At 37.0% G+C, this 19,658-nt stretch overlaps 1 pseudogene; it reads left to right on the top strand.

Moving 5' to 3' along the window:
* Positions 1-4,178: 4,178 nt before the first annotated feature.
* Positions 4,179-4,400, top strand: LOC102002095 (annotated as a pseudogene).
* The last annotated feature ends 15,258 nt before the right edge of the window (positions 4,401-19,658 follow it).

The following is a 19,658-nucleotide window of genomic DNA, read 5'->3' as shown; positions in this document are numbered from 1 at the left end:
ACATAGAGAATACAAAGATTCCTCTATGAAAACTTCCTATAGACTCTTCACTGACAGTCCTTAGCAGCTAGTGATTTTTCACAATAAGTGTTCATTTATTTGATTCATATGGAAGGGGTGAAAGTATGTTTTGATGTCTTAATTTTTGTATACAAACTGATATAGGGGGGCAGGTTTAATATTTGGAAATACGTACATACTTGGCAGTCTCATCGGTAACTGTACGTTAGGATCACTACATTCTCTCCTACCAGAGAAATGCCGTCTCTTTGTTCTCATCAGTTTGAGAGCTATGCTTTCTTGCAATCTCACTGACAGCCAGCTCTTTACCATGTATTATTAGACAGGAGTCTTTTAGTTTTTCTTTGATGGCACTCCTTGCTTCTCCTTGCAGGTTCCTTCCAACCTAATTTTTATTTATTTCTCCTTCAAAAGATTCATCACATTCATTGGTTAGTCATATTCTTGGCTGTCCATTTTGAAAATATTTTCTGAATTCTATTATCTTTATCATGACTTAGCGTGTATGAACAGGAAAGCACCGCTTTTAATTTGTTTTACTATTCATCTTTTAGAAATCATAAGAAGGAGTGAGAAAACAAAACCCTGAGCAAAACAGCTTTAATATTTGCTGATTTTAAGCTTAAAATCTTTGCTTGAGAATGGCTCATTTGGTAAGTGTTCAGTACTAGTGAGATGGGAAATGTAAGATCCCTGGTGTTTCTTCACCACCCATTCTGGCCAGCTTCAAGCTCAATAAGAAACTCAGCTTTTTAAAGATGGAGAAACCATTAAGTAACTTCATTGAACATCAACTATTGGCCTCCATGTAGAAGTACATGTGTATAAACCCTTTCCCCACATACACACAAAGGAAATGTTGACCCTTTACTCATAAGCAGAAAACTTTTGTTCTGATAACCTTTGTATCATAGTGTTCTGTGTGTAAGAGTTAAGACTGATTTCTCACTTCTTCTTCAGCCCCACCCAGTGTAGTTCCTCTGATTTTATTATTCATATCTATTATCTCTAATTGGTTCTTTGTAATATATTATGAATTTTGACTTGAGGTTGTCTTGAAATAAACTTTACAAGTAGGTTTTCAAGAGCATGTTACACTAAGGCATAAACCTGAATCTTCATTAGAATATAAACTCCCAAGAGCCGGTTTTGGTGTTTGCTTTATTTTTCTGTCTCAAGTGCCTAGAAGACGTGCCCATCACATGCTAGTTTTCTAAACAAATAAACCATTTTAATAAGCTGTCCAGTTGAAACCAAAATATGGCATGCAAGTTAAGTTTATTCTGCGTGCCAAAGTACCAATACATAATATATTCACAAACATATATTTTAGAGATAATAAAAGTCAGATGCAGGAAATTTCGTGTTTACTGTTTATAATTTACAGTCACATTAAGGAGGAGTTGAAAATAAAGAACACTGAACATACACAAACATTTCTTGGAAATTTGGTTAAAATATGTTGCAAATATAAAGCCAATGTTTGCAGCTTGACATAAAAGAGCTGGCCTGCTGTGTCTTTGTACGCACATGGCAAGTGACAATGTCCCTCACACTTTCCCTGGAGCTGACTTAGTATGAAAAACAAATCAATTGGAGAGAAATACCTTTTCTTTACCATTGAAAACAGTGACACATTTCTTTTAAACAAAAACCAAATACCTGCAAACAAGTAGACTCATACTTTGAATGCACTGAGTGGAGATTATTGGGGTGGAGTGAAGGCACCAAGGAGTTTTACTCTCTATCCCAGCTTTTGTAAGTTACCAAATATACTCTTTTGATGGATAATGATAAAAGTAACAGACAAGGGAACTATAGAAAAACAGTTGGATAGCGAAACAAGAACTATAGTTTTCAGCACACATGAAGATTCAGCTGCTCCAAAGTCAAGATACTTGTAGCATGGAAAGTTCGTGAGGAGATACGCACTATCCTGAGTAACCTAAAGCTTGCTGATAGGGAAATACTCTTTCTTTTCTGTCTTTTTCATAAGATTGATCCTCAGTCAGTCATGCCTTTTTATTTTTATAAACATTTCCATTTCCCATAGCTCTGGCTACTTGTGGTCAACATTTGTAAGGAAAAACTAAATGGAAATTCCATGAACAGTCACTTTTAATAGTTTAAATTGGCATGATCTTCAGAATAATAGAATGGAATTTTGTGATTTTGAGTCATTCAGTGTACTCATGCTGGATACACTCCCTTCCCATTAGTCATTAAGTAAGCAACTCTATGGTCACCACATCACCTGTGAACATGTGAAGGGCTGCATGCATGTGTTCAAGAAACATTAAATTTGGTTAATAAGGGCTCCAGTATACAAGGTGATGCTGAAAACTTGAATATTCCAAAGAGAATTCATAATTTATTAAAGCCAATCTGTGCTCAATTTATAATTAAATATTATTGTAGATTTGTATACAGTGAAAAAAATCAGTGGATTTAGTGTTCTACAATCTTAGTCACTGTGGCTATGGGTATTATCTCTTACTGATAAAGGGAGAATTGTGCTATTAAATCCCTCATTTTGAACTCGAATGAGTTTGTTTACATAGTAAATCTCATTTCTACAAACCTATTCCCTGCTAGGACGGTGAATTCTTGCTCAGGGTTCCTTTAGGGAGTAATTTATGACTCAAATCTATTCTAGAATTTTGCCAGGATCTTGCTAGAGGGAACTGGGAAGGAAAGTCTTTCAAATATATGGGCTTAATTTCTTATTAAACTTTCCATTATCTGGGTGTTGTGAATTATTTTATTTTGCAGCTACTGTGTGTCTTTAGAGAACTCATTGGTGACTGTGTATTTAGTCATGTGTGCTTATGCTTCTACTCAACATGCCCATCACTTTTGAAAAGGCTGAGCTATAGTGGTTACTTCATATCTAAGAGTGTTTTTAAAAGGAAACTAGAAACAGAGATCCATTGTGAGAAAAAGCGTCCATTTCCAGTGATAGCACATGTTTCTCCTCCACTTACTAAAATTCAGATGCAACAAATACTATCTCAGTCCCTATCAACCCTGATGGAAAACATTTTGCAAAATTCTTACTTCTCAACTCCACATACAGCCAATGAAATTAGAATTCTTGATTGTGGAACCTGGAAAATTATTAAAAACAAACAAACAAAACCAAGCTCAACAACAAAATCCTGTGGCAGTGTTAAGCAGTGGCCTGGGTTTCCTGAGAATCATTGGTCAGACCTCAGACTTTGTAATCCATAACTTTCTTTCCATGGAATTGCATTCTAATAGCTGGTTGACTGAGTGGTTATTTGCAACAGGGAATACATTTTCTCAAATGAATGGTGTAGTACTTGGTGGTTAATTCCCCGGGCCTTTCTACAAAAGCTTAATTAAGCCCAATGTATTTGAATCTTAGTAGTCTGCTAATGGAATTATAGAACTTAATCACCGTGTATAACAATGCTCCCTGCAAAAGAAGAGCCTCCAAATTGTAATGGAGAAAATGTAGGGAAGAGAACACCGGGCTTCAGCACAGTCCTTGAATTCATGAATTCATGCTCTACTCACCCATTCTATATTCTCTCCCCTAAAACCATGATTGTGTTTCTCTTTGGGGAGTTGGGGAGGTCTTGAATGGTTTGTCTATTGTTATCCTGACTTTCTCCTACGAAGTAGGAATTAACCTAGAAATTTCTCCTCCAAATGCCATAACTGTATCATCTTAAGAAGAAAGCATATCCTCTGGCTGCGGAGACAAGATGTTGTTCCCTTTATTTTCTGTGTATTTACCACTGTCCAAGGGCTTCAGTGCTGTTCTTGTTGCTCTTGATAATATCTTCCCCCACAACCTTCCATTCTGCCTCGGACAGTTCACTCCGCACAGTTAAAATTACACTGTCTTTTCTCATTTGTCTAGAAGTACAAAGCCATTTGTCTTTCAAAATTGTGTGCATCTAAAAATGAAATGGGGTAGGCTAAATGTTTGCAATGAGGCAACAGAAATTCATTAGAACAACCCTCAAGGAAAAAAGAATATCTGGTCCCCCTAAAAGTAGTCATTTGGGTACCCCTAAGATACGAACAAAATTAAATTGCTTTTCATAGGGGGGTGGTAAATATTGAAAGGGTGTTCATGAGCTAGGGGTTGTGGCGTCAGTAGATTTGAGATTAGAACTCCAGACACAATGGTCAAGGTAGCTTGTAAAGATCATCTGGGAATTAAAGTCTGAGAACAGTGCCACACCAATGACACTATCAGGGATTTTAAGAAAATGATAGTGACCCAAACTAGAGCCTTTTGGGGTAAGATAACTCTTAACAAGTGGTATACGGTATTTAAGACCCATGTGTCTCTCAGAGATTATGAAATCCATGATAGAATAAACCCAGAGTTTTATTATCAATAGAGGGGAATTTCTTCCCTTCGCCCTGACCTGCCTTTTTCTCCCATTGTCATTAGAAACTGGTATAGATGCCTATTTATTTTACAGTTCACATGGGAAAAAACTTTGATACTGAAAGAAAGAAAGCAAGGAAGAAGGATGGAAGGAAGGAAAGACGAAAGACAGAAAAAAAGAAAAACAGAAAAAGAAAAAACAGAAAGGAAGGAAGGAAGGAAGGAAGGAAGAAAGAAAGGAAGGAAGGAAGAAAGAAAGGAAGGAAGGAAGGAAAGAAGAAAGAAAGAAAGAAAGAAAGAAAGAAAGAAAGAAAGAAAGGAAGGAAGAAAGAAAAAAGGAAGGAAGGAAGAAAGAAAGTTTTCCCATGCAGTATAATAGGGAGGCAGAGCAAGATCTTTTGCTACAGTGAGTGATAATAATACACCAAAGGTCAGAGAGGAAACAGAATCATAATAAAGTCATCTTTTCCACCCAAATATCACTCTATCCCAGCAGTAGCAGACTAGAGTGATGCTCAATGATGAGTTTGACAGGCATTGCTCACAAGCCCAGGGCATGAGTGGAAAGAGGGAGAGCCCATGCTAGGTTAATATAATGAGGAAACAGAAAGAAGAAAATATTCAGAAGAGACAGCAGTTTTCAGAAGAAAATTCACCATGTTGTTGAAAATAAAACACTCTTTTAAAGACGAGGGGAAATTTCTTTTGTAAATGATAAAAGTGGGAGTTAGGTAAATAAAAATGATGCTGTTCATTTAAGCACAGAGTTTGAAAGGAAATATATCAAACTGACATCTGGAAACTTGAATTGTTTTAACTCTTTACCCCAAAGCGCTTACATTTAGTCAGCTGAGTCATTTCTGCTCCTTGTTCCCCAGATGTCTTCCCTTGTTCTTTCCTTCCAATTGTATGCATATGGTTGCCATCTAGTTATTCAAACCAAGATGGCAATGATGAGTGTCCTCATTCGAGCTGGCAGAGAGTCCATCTTTACTTATGTGAACATCTGTTGGAGGACATTTCTATTCATTTCAACATTTAAAAATGATGGAAACAAGAAGATAGGAAATCAGCATGTAAAATGTCAGCCCTGTGACTCATAGAGATTTTGGATTTATTTACTTATGCATCTAGAGACTCTCACTCACAGGACACTCATTTGATTTTCTGTGTAGGGATTTTGTATGTCTCGTAATGTGAGCAGGCTTACAATGTGTCCAGTGTAATATTTCATAGTTTTAATTTCTTTTGGTTTGAATACATGAACTAATAATCAGTTTGCTCCCAGGGGAACATTTGAAATTTGACTGATTTATTTCTTTTTCCCAGGTAGTCTCATTTCTGTTACAATACTTTCAATTTTCTTAGCTATTCAACAACCAAACCAAATTTTGGCTTGCAAAAAATATTATTAATATTTAAAGCAACTACATACTTTTATTTAACATTACTTGAAATAGTCTGTCTCAAATCTCCAAAAGAATTTCCAAAATAAATATTATTTCAGCTTATTAACTTTCTACTAAAAATGTGCCAAACTTGTTTCAAGAATCCAACACATTGAAAGCAATATTCAACTATTATGGTATTAAATCTATCCAACTCGATAAACACTTTAAACTTTGCAAATTTTCTAGGTTATCTTTGTGGTTGATGGTGTTTGGAAACATGACCCCCAATCATGAACCACTGACAGCTAAGCCGATGCCAAAGGCAAGATGGTTTCTGTCACAAACAAAGGAGGTTGAGTCCCCTTGATAGTCACTAAATCCTTCCAGGAGAGACAATATTCCCACATTTTAAAAAAACAGTATTGCCAAGAGGAACCCGAACAACAGGCCTCACCAAGCTCCCTATCATGAGGTCGTACCCTCTTATCATCCATTTTTACTTCTCCAGGATTATAAAGATCTCTTCAGTCCTAACAAACAAATCAGGTTTAGCCATAGCATTGAGATTTTTTTCCTTGTGAAAGAGCTCCTGTCATATGAAAGATATTCTCAAAATTTTTTTCATGTTATCTATTAGTAATATGCTTTCATTATAGGAATCTCTGTTTTAAACTTGAGATGTATAAAAATAAAATATGTTTCACTAAGTGGTAATCTAAAAATAGCAAGCATTGTTTCGCTGAAAAGGCAACTGATTCTGAAAAGGTTTCTGGTACTATTTCAAAGATTAATAATTGCACAGTTATAAAGTCCTAAGTGGCAGAATTAAGAATTTTCAATTACTTTTACTCTCACCTTTGCTGACTCTAGAGTCATGGTTTTAGATACTTCACCCATTCCTTGGCTACTGACATATTTTATAATGTGAAGAACTGTACTTATGTCTCTCGTAGATTTAAAAAGTATTAGACAAGTACTCAACATGTAGCTAATCATGGTCGGCTTGCTACGGTCCTTTGATTTACTGTTATCCTAAGTTTTTGAGACCTGTTGTCTCTGAATTTGCAGTCTTCCCACCTCTGTCTCCTAAAAACTGGGATGAAGGTGTGTGCTAGTTTGTCCAGAGTTGTGGCATTATCCATTGGTGCTTTCAGGAAGAACTTTCTTGAACACAATTCTGAATACGCTATTTGGTCCTTCCACCATCACTTGAGGATGGTTAAACTTGTTAGAAAGGCTTCCGCAATGCCAGTAAACATTTATTTGGTTCCCATAACTCATTTTATCCCTGTAATGGAAACAGTAACATAGAAGGGTGTCATAAACTTCCCATGTCCGTCTCTTCACACCAGCTTATCACTGCTTGGAATCTAACCTTCCATCAGTTTGCCCATACCTAAAGATTTCTTCCTCATTCTTCCTGTCTACATTTACATTTATGTCTTCTGGAGGAGAAAAAGGGGAAACATGGTACCAGACAAGTTCCATTAGTTCCTTCTTACAACACTGTGACAAAATAAGTAACAGTAACAACTTAAGGGAGGAAATGCTTGCTTTGTCTTATAATTTCAAAGGGATTTCAACTCATCTGGGTAGAGAGACGTGGATAGTGTTCATGGTTGTGGGAACAAGGTAGAGTTCTCACTTGGCAGCCACACCATATAGTAGAGCATACGATCCGAAGCAAAGACAGCCATAAGCCTCAGGGTTATGTGATCTATGCCTATCATCCAGGCTCAATCATCTCTTATACCATGGCACAAGCTAGGGACCAGTGCTCAAGTACATGAGACTATGGGAGATCTTGAAGTTGCAAAGGATACCATGTACAGCAGATAAAATATCAGCGGCAGATTTGATCCAAATTCTGTCATAAGTCAGTGAAGTATAATCAATAAGTAATATCTGACATAATTAAATTAATATAATTGAGTCAGGGTGAGACTGATGAAGATATTCAAGAAAGAATAATTAGAGTTTAGACTATGACACAGAGTATTCAAATGAGTTTTGACAAATCTGAGATGTTTTCTTTTTCCTTTTAAAAAACTGTTTTGAAGTTTTATTTTACGAGCATGAGTGTTTTGGCTGTGTGTATGTCTGTGTACTATGTACATGTCTGGTTCCCAAAGAAACCAGAGACAGATTTGGGTCTCATGAAACTATTGGTAAAGACAGCTACGAGCTACCATATTGGTGCTAGTAATCAAACCTAAGTCCCCTGAAAGATCAGTCAGTGCTTGTAAGTGCCCAGCTTCCTCTCCAGCCACATTGTGACATTTCAACAGAAAAATGAGTGGGTTGTATTGTCTCTGTTAATGGAAATGAAGTTAATGGCAGAGAGAATGACATCAATTGCATCTTGTAATCAGTGAATGGACCGCAGTTCCATTAAGAGAGAGGAATCTCTAAAAGGCAGCCAGATTGTGACCGTTTGAAGTGGTGACTCAGGGAGTAATAATGCGTCTCATTTTCGATATGTCAAGTTTGGAGTGTTTTTTAAATAACCAAGAGCACCACAGCTACATTATTGAACATATGGTCTCAGCATAAATGGGAGGACTGGGATGAAAATTATGAACATAAGAGGCATCTGTGTATAGATAGTAATTGAATCCAATGATGTAAAAATGTCTCAAAGGTAGAAGATGAAAAGAGGAGATGAGGGGCCAGGGATCATGGATAGAACCATGCAGATATTGAATAGATGAGGCAAAGATGAAGGTTTACAAAGAAATTTTTATATGGCTCTTCAGAATCATTGGATGAAATAAAATGTGGAACATGTTAGGTAAGAAAACCAAAATAATTTGTGGGTACCAAGGAATAATTCACGATGTCAGATGATCCTAAGAAGCCAGGTAAAATGAACAATGAATTTACCCTCCCAGGTAAAAGGAAGTTAGAAAATAGGATCATAAGCAGCGTGTTTCATAATCAGCATTTCCTGTGCATTAAACATTTCAGAAGATATGCCCTTGTTGTAAATATTTTCTGGAAGAATTTTAGAGTGATTTATAAAATGCATTCCATACTGTTAAACACTTAGTTTGATTCTAACTTTTTTTATTGCCTTATAAACAATCCTATAATGAGCACCATGTAGCTGTGTCTTTGTAGAAGTTATTATGCCCCTGGGCTACATTTCTAAAAGTGTAATTGCTAGGTTAAAAGTTCTTCTGTTTCTCAAATATGGAATTATCACTGGAGTTGTATTTCTAAGCATGTCTGTGGTTAAAGTTGCCAAAATATCTCTTCTAGTCTACTCCCTAGGAGATAAAATAAGCTGAAAATATTATTTTTCCTTTTCTGATGAGTCATATTTATCTCAATCAATATCTGCCTATATAACTGGTTAAACTTTGCCAATAGTATAAATCTTTACACTTGAAAAGAAGAAATCATTAGCATTCAATAAGTACAAACTATATGCCAGGATATATTTTAGATTGATACAAGGTAGATAGATGATAGATAGATGATAGATAGATAGATAGATAGATAGATAGATAGATAGATAGATAGATAGATGAACAGATGAATAGATAGATGATGATAGATAGGTGGTATAGATATGCATATACTAATTTCTTTTAAATTCAACCAAATTCTTTTTAGTATCTTTCGCTCTCACCACTTTCTCCTTGATACTGAAGAGATGTTGTAAGACTTAAACTACCTCCTCTCAGAAGACTGGGTGACTCTTCATGCTTAATTTCAAAGAGAAGCTCTCAAGGACATAGGTCATAGCTCTGCTGACATCCTGTAGGGATGTAATCCAGCTACTACCATACCAGAGTAATAGCAGGGGACATGAGGTCTATAGAAGCCCTGAACTCATAAGATACATGCCCAGCTATTCCCAGTAAAATCTAAATGACAGAAGAACTTATAAAAAACTTTATGCTTCATTTTAATCATCAATGAGCTACTAAAAAATAGAAACTGTACTTTCCTCCAAGAAGAAGCAAAAGTAATGTGTAAAAGAAAGAAGAAATGAGTAAGACATAATGAAGAAAGTAAAAGAGGGAAGCTCAAATATAATAGTGTTTATTTTGATTAGTTAGTTAATTGTACTGAAATGTTGCAATGTAGTAGGGAAAACCACAGCATTGTTTTTTATTGGGGGAGTTTGAAAGTCCCATCTGAAGATGTATTTCTTTTTCTTGAAGGAGACTACAATATAAAAGGAAACAGATGGGTCCAGATTGAATATCCATAGCTAGACTTTCTCTACCTTGGTAGCTATGGCTATGATAATTAGCAAAAAGGTCATTAGGAGAATTTAGTAGAATAAAGACAGGTATAAAAAGTTGGGGTTTTCTGCCAGCCACTTAAAAGTAGGAGATGTTTATAATATACCTTATCTAAAATGGAAATTGAAAAACATTGCTTTAAATACCACAGCGATAAATTAGATTTCTAGGCCTTTACGATAATTGTTGTATAAAGATTCTGATGTTAGCTGTTCTGAGGTGTGTCTGAGTGATTAATGGCCAAGAATACTGCTGTTGCATGCATCTCTCATTTTGGTATAATCAAAACTATCTCAGATACACATTCACATCTTCCTCTTGTCAGGTTTCAAAGATATGAAAGGACTTAATGAACATTCTGAACTCAAGTAAATTGTGGGTTCCTTGGTTGTTGTTGTTTTTTTTTTTCAGTCATCATAAAACACAGTGTTTGTCCTATGTGTCTGTGTGGGTCACTTTTGATGCAGTGCCCTTTCCTAGCTATTATCCTTTATTGAGATTTATAGTGAACATTTAAAAGTCAGAGTGAATACAGAATGTTTTTGTGTAGGACCTTTTAAATTGCTTATAAAATAGAATGACATATGTTCTGATTGGATATTTTCTGAATTCATTTCAAACTAGAAAATGGTAGAATTTTTATTCCCAGTCCTTTGAATTTTTGTGTTGCATTTTAGACTTTTATGAAAAGTCTAAAATAATTATGTAGTCTAGAAAGATGGCTCAACGGGTAAGTAAACTGTTTGCTGCACAACCATGGGGACCATGAGTCAGACTCCAAAATAACAGATAAAGTTATGATATTCATGGCAGCAGGAATTTCTGACACAATCCCAGATAGGTAGACATACATGGATAGCTCAGGTTTATAGATGAGCCAGGAGACTTGTCAAGACAGTGAACTCTAGTATCTATGCATTGATAATGTTGCCTAGGTATTTGACCTATACTTTGCAATTCCATCAAAGGAAAAATTTATTGAAGTTTGAATTGCCATTCTTGTATTCAATAAAAAATAAATTACTTGTCTCTGTTCCATGCATTCATCTTGTGAGCATTTGCTAGGAGAAAGAGGATTCTTTATATAGCGGATGGGCTTGATTTGCTTCCAAATAATATTCTGTGACACCGAATTTGGTTTCATAATTTCAAAGGCAGCAGAAATAAGATGAATCTTATCTGCCTGTTCCAAGAAAACTAAATTTGTTAATCCTCTGTGCAACAGAGTTAAATCGAAAGATTCAGAGTTGAAGAAATCATAATTTTAGTGCCTGGAAACACGTTCTTTCTGATTTCCTTCTCATTTATATTAGTGGCATTTCAAGTGACCTGAAGTAAGTAACACAAATGCATCATTTCCCTTTAGTAAATGGGTATCCTCTATAGAATGGATATTGTCACTAAGCCTCCCAACAGTTTGTGTAAGTTGTTAATTGTTCAACATTTTCTGCTTGAAGAGTACTTCAAAAAAATTAAATTCATCTTAGAATCAGTTTTGAAAAAAAATACTCAAGAATCAGACATATGGGAAATTTCATGGTACTGTTTCATACACATATTTTATTTTCTCCTACCACCTCATGACTTACCCCTGGGGATCATCTTACAGGAAGACATTAGCATTAGCATTAACTCCTAAGTATGGTTCATTTACAAAAGGAATGTCAGTCATGAAATCTAAAAATAAAACAGTAATCTGGGGAGCAGTTGTCTATTAAATATGTATCTTGGGCTGGGAATGTAGCACTGTTGATAGCATTCTATTAAATATGCGTGGAATCCTGGGTCACCTCCCCAACACTGCACATAGCTAGATGTGGTGGCTCATGTTTGAGATCTCAGCACTTGGGAAATAGAAATTCAGGAACCTTCTCAGCTACATGGTAAGGACAATGGTACAAGGACAGCTTTTGATTCATGAGATCTTAGAGAAAGAAATGAGGACACAGAGAGGTAGGGTGTTTGCCAACTTCTCCTTTCGAGAAAAGTATGCCTTTTGAAAGGATAGGGTTATCACTTGTATGTATGTGTGTTGAATATACTTATAAGTATCTATGTCTCTTCTTTTTAGACAGTCTCTCACTGAATCTAAAGCTAGTCTGACTTCAATAAGCCCCATATATCTTTCTACCAGTTCTACAAAGAACTTGGCTTACTGGAATGCATGTTCAGACACACTGGACATTTTACATTGGAAATGGGGATTCTTATTCAGGTCCTGTGCTTGTAGACCAAGCAATCTTACTCTTTGTGCCTCTCCAATCTCCAATATCACTTTTAGAAATTTATGGCCTTAGAATTCCATGATCTCAAATCATAAAGTGTTTTAGATACGGCATCAGAAACTTCCAAAGTCAAGGTACAATGGCTCTTGGATCAAGTCAAGTGGGATGCCCAAGAAGGAGAACGCTAGGGTTACAAGAAACAGGAGACAGCACAGCGGCAGAGCATGCAGGATCCGAGGACATCCAAATAGCTCCTCTGACTTTTCATACTGCTCAACATGGCAATGATATTGGTACTTTCACTGACTTTCTGATAATGAGTGACCATTTTCCATACTATCAAGGGACAATACATTCTTGGTGCTTACTAATTCTTTGTGTTACTTCTAAAGCTCCTTGAGTCTTTTTACTCTGCCTATTCATCTTACACGTCATTTACAGTAAGATGTAGTTTCACGTCTATAAAATAACTGAATCTCTCTCTTCAGACTTAGATCTGTCTATCAGTAATGGATCATCTGATCCTCACTTATTCTGACCACTTTTCTGTGTCCTATCTAAGGCTTCTATCAATTGGCCACTGGTTACTGTGGGCTTTTCATCTAACTTGAGATGAAAATCAAATCAAAGACCCTAAAGCCCTAAAGCTTCCTTGGCTTTCTACTATATTATTTCAGTTATGGAAATAACTGTGTATAGCACATTCAGTGTGGAGGGAGTTGAGGAGATTCTTAGTGATTAATGGCATATAAGTGCTCTTGTCCTAGTGGTAGACAACTCTCAGTTGGCTATATCTTCAGCTTTAGAGGAATGGACAATTTGTATGACTTTCGTGAACACTTACTGCCTTCAACACACACTCCAGATACAATACAGCCTGACATATACATAATTTTAAAGTCAACATGGAAAACATATAAACACTCAGTATATGTGAAGGACTTCCACCTTGAACCCCTGTGCTGTTGAATTCTCCATTTCTGTCCTCCATGCATAGGAACTTTCAAGGAGTCCCTGCAGTAACTTCCCCACTGAACTTTTGCTTTACCTTCCTTTATAATGCAACTCCAGGGTCAGAGCAAGGACAAGGAAAAGGCTCTCTAATGAAGAATACTTGTGTCCTTCACCACTAACCAGCTCTCATCCTACAGACCCAATTTGTTACTCAAGAGCACAAGGACATCGGTCACCATTCTCTTCCCCATAGCCCCACCTCTACCCCCATCTACTTTGTTTTGTTTATTTCAACTGTACAAAAATTTGCATTTCCAATTTGCCTCACCTTTCTTCCGTCAAACAGATATGCTCTTTTCTGTGTAAGGAATACTCTCTTTATATTTTCACCCACCAGGGGAGAGCAAACATCCTTCCTATAATCATTTTTTTTCTTATTCAAAAATAGATACCTATGCTTTGTGCTCTCATTGTGCTGGCATTTATTAGTGTACTTACCTTGTGACTCTGGAATTTTTAAAAAACAATATTTCTCTAGAGACTTGTCTATTCAGAATCTATTTCTTATGCCTTACGTATGTTTTACACAAAGAACATTTTCTTATGCAGAATAAATGGCCTCCAGGGGTAATGTAACATATCTGCATCCTTGTCCCTTTACTCGGGTATCAAGATAGAATTTCTGAAGATGAGTGCCACCAGGGTCCCTAGAGACATTTGTGGACGGGCTCTTTGGGAATGTATATATCACTTGTGTACTTCCGATATAGAAATTTTTGTTGTAATTGTTACACCTGTTTACTGTTATTTTTTATCAATTTTTTCTCTTTTGCAAAGAAACAAACACACAAAAAACAAAAGAGTAGAAAAGCTATGAGTGACTTGATTCACACTTCCCTCTTTAAGATGTGTGCCTCACTAGGTCCTTCCCAGAGGGTCTACAAGATCATTTTCTTTATTTTTTTTTTCTTTTGGTGGGAGTGGTTACAAGCATGGAAGGTAGACATGGAGAAACTGGAAAATGAATAGGATTGGGGTGTATGATGTGAAATTCCCAAAGGATCAATAAAAAAAATATGCTGAAGAAAAAATATGTGTGCCTCACTGTTAGGTCAAGTTTTTGGGGTAGGAGAGGCATAGAGACTGCAGTGGACACAGCTGCCTTTGCATTGCAAGAGAGCAATACACCTCTACCCAAAGGAGGCTTTTCAGCCCTGAGGGGCTTATTTGGATTTTAAACCAGAACAATTAAAAAATAAACCCACCGTGACCTGGGTTAGGGACAAGAACAATGGTTCCAATACAGCAGTCAATTGGGACCAAAAGACTAACACAGAGAGCGTTCTTTAAAGCAACAGCCACATACAACAGCCCTTGCAGGAGATGCTGATGACATAAGCATCTGAGCTGTTTTCCTCAAGGGAATAAGTGCGATAAGTCCTAAGTGTAATAGGAAAGTTGCCTTTAAAAGACTTAGATTTTTCTTTTCCTTAAAAGCCCTTCAAATTTGATTTGAGGACAAATTTGGCAGTTTTTATTTTAATTTATTTTTTATTACTTAAGTAAAAGAGGATATTTTAGGTATTTTTCAGCTTCGTTAAACATCAGCTCTGACTGGGAAAAAAAAAGTGTACGCCTAGGTGGGTGTTGATTAATGGTGCTAAGAACACTTTGTGTAGATTTTATGCTAATTACCCTTTATACCCTCACCCGTGTCAATTTTAACAATCTAAATTAGCATTTTCTCCAAGGACTCAGAAATGTGAGAATTGGGAAATTGGCTCAGTAAGCTGAGTTAGCAGTGAGAAAATTGAGATGTTCTATATTTCTGTATTAACATCTGCTGCTTGTTCAAAGCCTGATCCTTTCAAAATGATGAAGATATTGGAGAGAAAATGAAAAACAATGGAACAAGTACCTCATACTTCATAGTTGTTTTAAAAAAATATGTAGTATTTGTCATCAACATCAACCATTCTACATAAAAATGTCTGGAATAATGGAATTTTGGATACATAATGTTTGAAATTTATCACATTATTTTTGTGCAAATATTGTAGCTTGTTTGTGATTTCAGCACCTGTGTAATAGAACAAGTTCTCAGAGATTCCTGTTTATGAAAAATATCAAGCAAAATCCCAATAAAATTAACTTCCATCTTACTTATTTCTGAAGTAATTCTAAACACCAGCATTTCTAGATGGTTCTTTGTAAAAAGAAATGGCAAATATCTTCAAGAAGAAAGATTTACGGTAGATGCCTATCTCACAAAGGGGGTTGGAGATATTTAAAAAAAAAAACAGATGTATAGGCTGGAGAGATGTTTCAATGGTTAAGAACAGTTCTTCTTATTCCAGGGGCCCCCAGTTCACTTCCTAACACCCATGTCGGCTGCTTGCAACTACAAGTCCAGGCATCCCCTCACCTTTTCTGGCCTTCGGAACACCTGCACACATGAAGTGAACACTAACTAACAAGGACACACACATACAGAAATATATATTGAATTCAGCAGTTGTATCCAACATACAGGTAATACTATACTCAGGAAGACTATGAAGAGATAACACGTTGGTTATTTATCTGGTCTGCTCAATGGTAGAGTCCATGAAACATGGAGGAAATCCCTAGATTCAGCCCTCAGCAACACACCCAGAAAGTTGTACATGGAAGTTATAAAGTGCAGAAAGAACTGTTCTTGTGATATTGTTGTGTCTGTGTATGCTTATGTGCATGTGTGTGTGTGTGTATGTATCTGCATGTTCATATGGGGTAGGTACACACATTGTGAAGGCTCAAGGACAACCTTGGATGTATTCTTGAGATGTTATCCAAGAACACATCCTGGAACTTTATGAGCAGGCTACATGGGCTGCATAGAAAGCCCCAGGGATCTTAGTAACTATTCTTCTCCAGTATTAGATTACAAATGTAGTATACCCACACACCATTCTTAGCTTTTTAAAATGTGGGTCCTCACATAAACTCAGTCCTCATGTTTGCAGAGCAAACCCTTCACTAGGTTATTTCCTGAACATTTTTTTGTAATATTAACAAGTTCTTATAGATTGGTGAGCTTTCCAGTTTTTTGTCAGCATACATCCCAAGTGCTAAGATGACTACAGTACTACTACATACTACACATTATATTAAAGGCAATTTTGTTCACTTCAGATAAAATCTCAGTTGCTGTAGAGTCAAGGTGCAGCTGAGTTTGTTGAACACCCATTTCAGTAAAACTAAGCATCTGAAGAAATGATTGTGAATTCACAGTTGTACAGTGTTAAAATTCTTAGAAATCTTCCCTAAATCCAAAATGAACCCTGTTAGGAGCAGAATCCATACTTAGGTTGACTCAGGTTAATAATTAGTTATTCTATTTCCCCAGCCTGCTAGGGATGACATCTCTAGAAACAACACCTCCATCTGTCCCTCCGATGACAAGGTGGGGAGACAACAGAATAGCTGCTGTCCTAAAAACTAAAGTCAGGATGCTGTGGAGGGCTAGAAGTGGAACCAGGTCACAGGGAGTTTCTTGGAGCACTCATTGGCTATTCAGAATGCTGAACATGGGATCTACATGCAGATGAGATCCTGGGGCACAGCAGGTGTCTCTAACCCTTCTCAGCAGACCTGTTTGCTACTCCACTTCTTAGCAGCAACCGCCATGTTTGCAACACTTTTGGTCCTGCCAACCACAGTGATTTTTTTTTTTAATGAGACAGCTGGGACGGGAAAACCTTTGGTCATGTAAACACAGTACATTCAAGAACATTTTGTATATGCTGTTTACTTTTTTTTCATGTTGTGTGTGTGTGCCTGTGTGTGGGTCATGCGCATGCATGTGTATACTCATGTTTGTCCATGGGAGCACACACCTGTGGAGGCTGCAGTTGAAACTAGGCATCGTCTCTGCTCACTCTATTTTATTTACTGAGGCATAGTTTCACCCTGAGCCCAGACCTTGTCAGCTCTAATAAGCCTAGCTAACCAACGCGCCCCAGGGATCGTCTCTCTCTATTTCTTCAGTAGTGGGATTATAGGTGGCCACCACACCTTTTCAGCTTTTAAGTGGGTTCTAGAGCTCCAAAACCCAGTCCTTCTACATGTGTATGGCACTTCCTTTATCCATTGAGTAATTCCCCTTGTCCTCCAGACCAAGTTCACAGGTGTGTGTAAGTGTGTAAGAGTATGGCAGCAGCTGGAACATTGATGGCCACACTTCTGTGGTGCTAGAGCCACAAGCTCTCTCCCTATCTCTTTTTCACTGTTTTCACCTGGACATACAAAGATTATTTTAGACAAAAAACTTATTCAAATATTGGCCATTCCTCAAAGTTGTTTTAGTCCTTGCAATGAGTCCTAGCTTGTTATCAGACTGGGTGTCTTTTGAGGCCATTCTTGTAGCAGCATATTTTATCTAATTTATGTTCTAGCCTTAATTTCCAGCTTTTATTTTTATTGCAGTTCACCACCAAATGAATGTCTGATAGACATTTTATCATATATTTTAAAAATTAGAGTATTATACAGCACATTAATAAAATTCCTCACAAAATTTCTCATGGATTTAACAAATTTTATAATATGTTAAATCATGTGCTGCTAATCTCAATGCTGCTATATATACCAAACAAAGTAGAATGACCTTCTCCATGCAATTTGAAATCAACATGAAGATTATAAAAATCTTACCTTTTCCACAATGGTATTCCCATTGCAAAAGTGTCTATAAAGAAAATTATTTGGATAACTCACATGATATTTTATTAAATGTTCAAATTGTTCATATTTCAAAGTGTTCATATTTAATGCTAATAATATGATCTATCATAACGTCATAGGTCATTTTTACTATTTCTGTGAGTGGAAAAGCATGTATAATTTACTAAATTGTATTCCTAAAGAATGAAGGGTGTGGTAGTTTGAATGAAATTAGTCTGGCTTTTTTGGACAAAATGTGTCACTGTGGGAGCAAGTTTTAAGGTTTTGTATACTGAGTGTTTCAGTCAACAACCTGTTGCCTGTAAGATGTAGGAGTCTCAGCTCCAACACCATGTCTACCTGCATGCCACCGTGCTCTCTGCCATGATGATAATGGACTGTCCCTCTGAACTATAAGCAAACCACCCCAATTAACTGTTTGCCTTATAAGAGTTTCCATGGGCAAGGTGTCTTTCCACAGCAATAGAAGCTTAACTAAAACAAAGAGCTTGGAATCAGGCAAAAGCAGAATCAAATCCAGATTATGTTGCTCTGTTTAGTAGCATGAGCTGGAGTCAGACTCAGTCTCTCATAGCTTCATTGTTATTGTGTGTCATTGGAGCCTTGTGCTGCAATGTTTAAATGGCATACTTGGAATGTAAAGAAACTGCAAAATGTCCAGTGTAGTTCTTGACACAATGAAAGCACTCACAAGTTCACTCTCTTCTTGGAGACATTTTCTTGTCTTCATGCCTGCCTGCCCTTGTTTCCGGTAACAGTTTCCAGGTGAGGCAAACAAAACTTCCCTTCCCTATTTTTCAAGGAGTGGTTGCTTTTTCTGTACAGTACCCACTTTAGGTACAACATCCAGACTGTTATTTCAATACATTTACTGTCCTGATGCTTCCTGACACTGTTTGGACCTGGAACAAATATTTTCCACTCTAGCTCTGATTTCTGAAGCCTCCTGCTCTTCTTGCCACCTTTCTTTTAGCAATTCAAGCCCAAGTGTTTGACAGGAATGGTGCAATGATACTAACCCTGGCGTTATTTCCCCTAAATCTAATTAGAAATGCATCCTTTGAACCTCATTGCAAATCACTTCCATGCATTTCTCCTCTTGGCTTCTGTAGTTACTGTTTTTAACTAGGCAAGGAACTTCTTGGCTTCACCAACTGCCACCCTGACTCCACATAGCCCTAATCCCTGTCATCTCAAGATTCCAATCAAGTTGACCTTTGTATGTAACAAAGATAACTATGTTCCTCCTCGGCTTTACTTCATTTATTGATATTTGTATTTGTTTACTTGTGTGTGAGAGCACATGCATTCACACCACAGCATGTATGCAGAGGTTCCAGGCCAAATTTTGGTGCCTGTTCTGCCCTCCAACTTTCAAATTTTCTTTTGAGGCAGACTCTGTCATTATTTCTGTTCTGACATTGTGTACTCTGGGCTGGATGGGTTAGGTTCTGCAGGTTGATTCTTCTGTTTCTACCTGCCTTCTCACTGTAGAAATGCAAGGATCACAGATTCCCAGCTCTGCACCCCACAGTTAGTGTAGTCTCTGGGGATGAAGCACATTGTCTTGTTACCAAGCGAGCACGTTTTACCTACTGAGCTATTTCTTCAGACTTTAATTCAATTTTAAAAATCTGCCTTATTTGGCTTAGAACTGTATTTACTGAGAGCCCGGATTCCCACTCCACAATGCATTTTGTTCATGTTTTTTGCTTTG

This window comes from Microtus ochrogaster, chromosome 16 (assembly GCF_000317375.1).
Source record: "Microtus ochrogaster isolate Prairie Vole_2 chromosome 16, MicOch1.0, whole genome shotgun sequence".
In the NCBI taxonomy this organism is placed as follows: Eukaryota; Metazoa; Chordata; class Mammalia; order Rodentia; family Cricetidae; genus Microtus; species Microtus ochrogaster.
The sequence above is the reverse complement of the archived record's forward strand: the minus strand, read 5'-3'. Positions and strand labels throughout refer to the sequence as shown.